Genomic DNA, 7,928 nt, shown 5'->3' on the forward strand with positions numbered 1-7,928 from the left:
TCCTCGTGGTCGCGATGGATCAGTGCAGCGGCAGAACCGTCGGTTCTACCAGTGAGAGCAGCCCCACCACCTTCTGCACTGTCCTCAGAAGTTATAGCGTCAAGCTGCGCTTCTTGCCACGCCACGATTCTCTGGATCATTTCCAATTTTGTGCCTTGAGAGGAAACACCTCTCTCCGCACACATCTTTTTCAGCGTTTCTGATTTGGAAGCATTTAAAGTTAACAAGGTATTTGTTTCCATACTGTTTGATAGGACTATGGCCTTTTTAAAGTTATACTACAACAATTCACTACGTGTACTGGTTGGAATAACCTGAAATGCCTTAGTTCGAGCGCAACACTGGATACCTTCAGTCGTATCCCACCGCTGCCACCAATTTGTTAAGACGGATTTCTGAACTCTGTCCTGGTGGCGCAGAAGTTCAGAAGGCCAACCTAATTACTTGGAACAGGGTAACCTCTGGACAAGCCAGACCAATCAAGGTAGCGATCGCGGCGGTCAAGACTAGGTCTCAAGAGGGGTGAGGGTGACTGAAAGCCCGCAATGAGCACACAAAGCAAGAGCGCTTACAAACTACTCCAAACAGTTGTTATATCAAAAATAGATACACATTTATTTTAAGGCCTTTAAAATAATGACCGTAGCGAGAAAATCACAATATCACAATATTAAACCAACACATACCATATCAACACAATATATATACAAATACACAGTCGCAAGCGTTTAAAGCACGAAATATGTAGTCCACCTGAAAGGAAAGGAAAACAGGCAGTGCGATAACGCTTTAGACTCAGTTCGCCTTCAGAGGCACCTAACTAGATGGAAGTCCGAGCCCTGCGAAGAGTGGAGCCTTGTGCTCAAAGTACCTGCCACGCCGGTGCCAACGGGCAAAAGGGGAAGCTCTTCCGAGGAAGTCAGGCAGTTCGGGTTAGTGCACAGCAGAAGGAGAACAGGTTCCGCAACTCAAGCTCAGCCTCCACAGCGGGCAGAAGCAGAGCGCGAGTACGGCCAAAAGGGTGCTGTTTTTACACAGCAGGGAAAAGCAATGGGATACTGCAGGAGGGCGACCAGATCCTAGCTAAACTACTCACCGGTCCCCGAAGCAAGCAGACCCAGGCTTCTCCACGTTAGTTTCAGCAGCTGGCAGGTTCAGAAGAGCAGGGAACGCCTCGTAGTCGTGTAGAGCAAAAAGACGTCCCAATCGACGAAACCAGCACAGTTTGTTGCCGCAGCAGGACAACGGAGCGGCCGTGTGTATTCGAGCCAAATGTACACTCCTCCCTTCAGACTTGGGAACGCCAAGTGTACGAAGCGTGGGAGAGTGACAAGGACTCGAAATACAACACAACCTGGCGGCAGTTACAGAGCAGGACTCCCTTGTAAGCTGGTCAGTCAACTGGATGGCCTAGAGACACTTCCGAAGGCTTACTTGGCAGGAGATGATGAAGTCGCCGGGAATAGCTGTTCCTTCCATCCGAGGGCAGTGAAGGAGAACCTTCCATATGGCCAATTTCTGCGACTACGCAGAAATTGCACATCTATCAATGAATACACCATCCATGCGGATAGCCTTACCACACGTTTGGTGGCTAGGGGTTACCCGAGGAAACTGGTCTCAAAGGCGGCTAAAAGGGCGAGATTTACTCCGAGGGAATGTCTGCTCACCCCCAAAGTCCGCACCACAGAAGAAAAACTTGTCTGTGTTTTGCCTTATACTACGCATATTTATGCGGTTAAGAAATTGATTAAAAAATTTTGGCCTTTGGTCAAACTGGAATTGTGTGATGAGCCAACACCACTTTTTGCTACGACTAGACAGAAAAACCTGAGAGATCTCTTTGTGCACTCGAAACCTCGGCTTTCGAGAAACAGAACTACGGGATGGGATCTCCGGCCTCTTGTAGGACATTTCCCGTGTGGAGGTTGTTCTGTATGTAAGTACACCAAAAAAATCAAGGACTTCCAGGTGAGAGACAGGAAATGGGACATCCGAGACATGACAAACTGTAAAACATCTAATGCTATTTATTGCATTCAGTGCCCTTGTAACCTTAAGTATGTGGGCCAAACCGTGAGACCTGCCCACACACGTATCGTGGAACACAGGTCCCGTATCAGATGTAAAAATATCACGGCCCCCTTAGTCTCTCACTATATGCAACTTGGTCATTCCCCTGAGGACCTTTTTTGGTGGATTCTGGAGGCCCTACCGAGACATAATATCTCGGCACGCAGCCTTAACCAAGCAGAAGCCAGGTGGATACACAGATTGGACACCATAGAACGGGGTTTAAATGAAAATAACCCCCTTCGGTGGTGATTTTCCTTGATTTTCCCTCTTTTCCCACTACATGTTGTGATGTTCATCAGTCAACGTGGAGATAGTCTTCCTTGCCCCCGTAGCCTCGGATCCATGCTGGCTGTGATCTTTCGGGGTGATTTTACGCGGACCGACCATAGTCTGTGGGGTCCCCGTACAGGGACGCCACATTTATATGAATTTGGCTATAGAGATTGTATGAGTCCCCTTGGGGTAGGTTTTGATACTCTGGCTAAGTCTAGCCTACAGCCAGCCCCTTTTCCCGAGTCCTATTTCGTTTTCCATGCCTTTTTTGTGCCCGACTTCTATTTTTACACACGTTGCCTAGGCAACGTTGGGTCCCTTCCTCTGTGCCGATTTTCAGACACGGCAAGTGGAGAGTTCATCTCCGAGCACGTACCGAGCCTGAGTCCGTGAGATCACGGCGCGAGTCGTTATCTACTCAGACCAACAACCTCAACTGTAGGGCTCTGTTCGGATTGGGGGCCCTCCCAAGGTAGGTGCCTTCCCGATGCATTTGTTACTGCAATATGAATGTAGGAATGGGACACACGTGGTTAAGACCGCGCGGGGGGAGATTTTTTGTAAGGTGCAGATTATGGCACACACTTATATGCTAGTCTGTAGTTTCCACGCCTTTAAGATATAGTGAAGTTCCAACATATTTCGAATTTACTTTTTCTGAAACGGCATATTTTTCTGCGTTTTTCCTGTAGGCACGAACGGTACAGGGCTCCCCTCTCCCATCTACCGTCGGGGTAGTGGACACGTGACATTGATCCCCCTAGAGCGGCACTACCAGTCCTCGATACCTTGTGTGGGCCGTGAGAGTGACCATCTCCTATCACCTGCTTCATTTTACAGCTGCAGGTGAATTTCCCACTCTCTTCTTCGTTTCTGGTAGTAGGGCTCTGGCATGTATATTGATTTATTTGTGTTTTAACTGGTTCCTGTGGTTTCAGATGAGCCGATGGGGAGGCACTTCTTTAGGCCTCCGTGCCATTTTCACGGCTTCTGAAATACGTTATGGGGCCGCCATCCTACCATTCCTAGTAAGTACAGGGCCATTGCTAGCCCTATCTGTGCATGACGGAGAGTTCGGTATACCTCCTTATTTTGGGTCAGGGGGTTTGGGCACTCTCACCATGCATGCACCTTGACACAGTAGCACCTCATTTCGCTTCCTAGGGGAATTATACTATTGGGCTGTATAACCTTTCCCTTTCTTTCACGTTCTTCGGTGAGTGTTGTCTTTTCTGCCCTTTCCCTGCTTATAACAGAGAAGGGCACGGTGATCAATTCGGTTTGGTGGAGGTTGATTCTATATCTATGTTACCACTCTGTCCCAGGGTGGATTTCCTCCCATACACAGGAGTTTGGGGTTTCTATAGGTGGAGAATTCCCTCACCTTTAATATGTTGTTGTTAGTTAATTGCACCAGCAACTGTAAGCTGTTTTTCTTCGTGTTGCTGATGATATTTGTATTTGGTTGTATAGGCCAGTAACATTACTATTTATCACATCCACAGAACTCCATTCCCGTTGGGGTCCTGATGAAGGCAGCAGAATTAATGCCCTGCCGAAACGCCCGGAACACCACTCCGCACAATCGAGCTTGGTGATGTGGCTCATCAACGCCACCTCGGACGTAGACCCGGGATGTGTGTGTTTTGGTCAGACGCAATTTTTATGTGCCATGTCTAATTAGTTTTAGCATTGTTATCGGGTGACACTGCCATGCAGAGCATATCTGTGACTTGTTAGCCAGATAGGGATAGGTAGTTAGAATATGTGCCCTCCCAGCTCAGTGACACAAAACCCTGGCGGCGTCATCTGTGTTTTTATAATTGTACATGTAATTGCTAATAGATGCATTGTATATATTTTCTACATTGATACATGTCTTTGTGTGGTGTTTTTTATGCTTATTGCACGTAGGACCTATGGCCTACGTAATAAAACTATGAAAACATTTTTTATTAAATGAAAAATCTGGTACTCTGTGTAATTCTCATTTCGTGAGGTGATATATACAATTCATGAAATGTGACCTAGTTTGAATTGGAGCTAGGCTATTATAGTTGGTTTGAAATGGTTCATCTGGGGGACTCCCCTTTGTGTGCTAATGTTGTCACTCATTTGTCCCCTGTATGCCTTTGAGTGCGTATCCCTTGTGTGGCGATACCTAGACAGTTTGTTGCTGTCTGTAGGGGTTTCCAATTAGTTTGGTTCTTTTTCTTCCCCCTGTCTTGAGGTTTCACATTTGGTGTATGAGGCGATTTGACTACATGGGTAGCCATTTTTTCATTTGGACTTCGTGGTGAGACTGTGTCTGTGGTGTGTGTTTGTGGTTGAGAGCCCCCCTTCTCCGACCCAGTACTTATTTGGATGTGTGGTGTCCCCTCACGTATCCTGTTTTCCCCTTTCGTCTTAGCGCCACCTGTCCTTTATATTGAAGACAAGATGGCGGAAGCGGCCACGCTCAGCTTTACGGAGGAACAGATCACAAATATTCTTAAAGGCCCTTCTTTTTTCGATCTTGGTAGTTCTGATGCCAACGTTCCCCAAACATCATCGGGGGAAGATTTGCTCAAACTTAAGAAAAAATCTTTTCGTACCGAATTACATGGGCATTTCCTTCGGGAATATTTGAAGGCCAATATTATACCGGCAGGCCTGGTCGTCAGAAACGAACCGTGTTTATTCTTAGAAGATGAGATGTATAAAACAAATTTTAGTTTTATTGCGACGAAATGTAGTCGCGATCTCATGTATCTCACTATATCTACGGCGCAACGCCTCACAAGCCAGATACAAATTGAATTGGACGAGGCAGAGACCAAATTTCGTACCTGTACGGTGATTGTCAATGCACAGGAAAAACTTAAGGAGGTCCAAAAATTATTCGAAGAATTTAAGAATATGACTCTAACCAAAAAAACCAAAAAATTATCTAAAGATATTCAAGAGTTTAAGTTGGAGACCATTTATCCATATTTGTCAGCTGATTTCCTCCAGAGCAGTGTTAAGACGGATTTCTGAACTCTGTCCTGGTGGCGCAGAAGTTCAGAAGGCCAACCTAATTACTTGGAACAGGGTAACCTCTGGACAAGCCAGACCAATCAAGGTAGCGATCGCGGCGGTCAAGACTAGGTCTCAAGAGGGATGAGGGTGACTGAAAGCCCGCAATGAGCACACAAAGCAAGAGCGCTTACAAACTACTCCAAACAGTTGTTATATCAAAAATAGATACACATTTATTTTAAGGCCTTTAAAACAATGACCGTAGCGAGAAAATCACAATATCACAATATTAAACCAACACATACCATATCAACACAATATATATACAAATACACAGTCGCAAGCGTTTAAAGCACGAAATATGTAGTCCACCTGAAAGGAAAGGAAAACAGGCAGTGCAATAACGCTTTAGACTCAGTTCGCCTTCAGAGGCACCTAACTAGATGGAAGTCCGAGCCCTGCGAAGAGTGGAGCCTTGTGCTCAAAGTACCTGCCACGCCGGTGCCAACGGGCAAAAGGGGAAGCTCTTCGGAGGAAGTCAGGCAGTTCGGGTTAGTGCACAGCAGAAGGAGAACAGGTTCCGCAACTCAAGCGCAGCCTCCACAGCGGGCAGAAGCAGAGCGCGAGTACGGCCAAACGGGTGCTGTTTTTACACAGCAGGGAAAAGCAATGGGATACTGCAGGAGGGCGACCAGATCCTAGCTAAACTACTCACCGGTCCCCGAAGCAAGCAGACCCAGGCTTCTCCACGTTCGTTTCAGCAGCTGGCAGGTTCAGAAGAGCAGGGAACGCCTCGTGGTCGTGTAGAGCAAAAAGACGTCCCAATCGACGAAACCAGCACAGTTTGTTGCCGCAGCAGGACAACGGAGCGGCCGTGTGTATTCAAGCCAAATGTACACTCCTCCCTTCAGACTTGGGAACGCCAAGTGTACGAAGCGTGGGAGAGTGACCAGGACTCGAAATACAACACAACCTGGCGGCGGATACAGAGCAGGACTCCCTTGTAAGCTGGTCAGTCAACTGGATGGCCCAGAGACACTTCCGAAGGCTTACTTGGCAGGAGATGATGAAGTCGCCGGGAATAGCTGTTCCTGCTATTCCAAAGGTCGAAGCACCAGTACAGGCCTTCTGGTTCGATCCAAGGAGGAAAGGGTTTCACAGGACGACAGCAGTGCAAAGGAGGATTCCTTCAGCGGGTCACCAGCGATTCCTCGGTCCAGCCTCTTGGTTGCAGGATACTTGGCTCCTGTATTCCTTCGTTCGTGAGAACTCAGGAGATCGACATGGTAGTGGTGTTTCCAGCTCCCTCTTATCCATGGTTCCCTTCGCGCCAAAACGGAGGGGAGCCAATGGGAGATCCGCTCATCAACACACATACCATACGTGGACCAATCACGGACCACGGTGGTCCCAGGCATTCACACCACCCTAGACTCTCTGGCACCCAGGATGTGTATTGGGACCAGACATCCCAGCCCACACCCTGGAGGCACACAAACGACATGTAGAAGCCCGCGAAAGCAACCACGTTTCACGGGAAAGTACATGCCCAAATAAGGAAGGCCCCGGGTCGCCCGACCTGGGGAAGGTGAAGGGAGCAAGACGGTCAGTGGACAGGACAAAGGAGCCTTGTGGTCTGGCCATTTTGAGAGCCAGGCCACCATTTTGGGTTCAGTGCGAAAAACGTGCTCAGAACGCCAAAAGGAGCTCAAAATAAACAAAACGATCGCTGCCACCATTCGAGTCCCTGAATGACTTGCACCGATCAAATACCATCCTAAAAGAGTATCTAGGGCCTGTAGAAGGCTAGAGACCCAAGAGAGCTGTAACTTAGCTTACAGTGCCCTCTTGTGTCATGTTGCACTAAAGCTGCAACATGATAAAAGAAACTACGGGAAACAGCGTTCCCCGGTACCGACTGTCTTAAGGGCATGTCAGTTTCCCCGTAAGAAAAGAGCGAAAGCCCAGAGAAGTGCGGCAGAAGGCTGTACTTCTCTGGCAAAGTCAAGAACAAAGTTAAAAACAATAGCAAAAAGTTTAGGGGTTGCCACATGGAAGGAAAATTCCCTACAATTACGAAATCTTTCCTAACACTCGCCCCTCCCAGACTATGGACAGGGGGAACTAATCCACCCCTGGATGAGTCTCTTGTTCAGGTCGGTTAAACATTCTGGACAACCCATCAGCATTGCTATGTTGGACACCTGGCCTATGCTCAATAGTGAAGTCGAAGCCTTGTAGACTTATGGACCACCTAAGCAACTTTGGATTCTCCCCCTTCATGTTCATTAGCCACTTTAACGGCTTATGGTCAGTCTGCACAGTGAAGTGGGTCCCATAGAGGTAGGGCCTCAGCTTCCTTAGGGCCCATACAACAGAGAAACATTCTTTCTCTACCGTGGACCATCTGAGCTCTCTGTCCTTAAGCTGGCAACTAATAAAACCGATAGGGTGTTCCTTACCCTTCTCATCTACTTGTGATAGTACAGCTCCTATCCCAGTGTCAGAGGCATCCGTCTGCACGATAAAAGGTCTTTGATAATCAGGGGCCCTTAGGACAGGGGCCTGGCACAAGGAGT

Source organism: Ambystoma mexicanum, chromosome 8 (genome assembly GCF_040938575.1).
Source record: "Ambystoma mexicanum isolate Mex_15411 chromosome 8, UKY_AmexF1_1, whole genome shotgun sequence".
NCBI lineage: Eukaryota > Metazoa > Chordata > Amphibia > Caudata > Ambystomatidae > Ambystoma > Ambystoma mexicanum.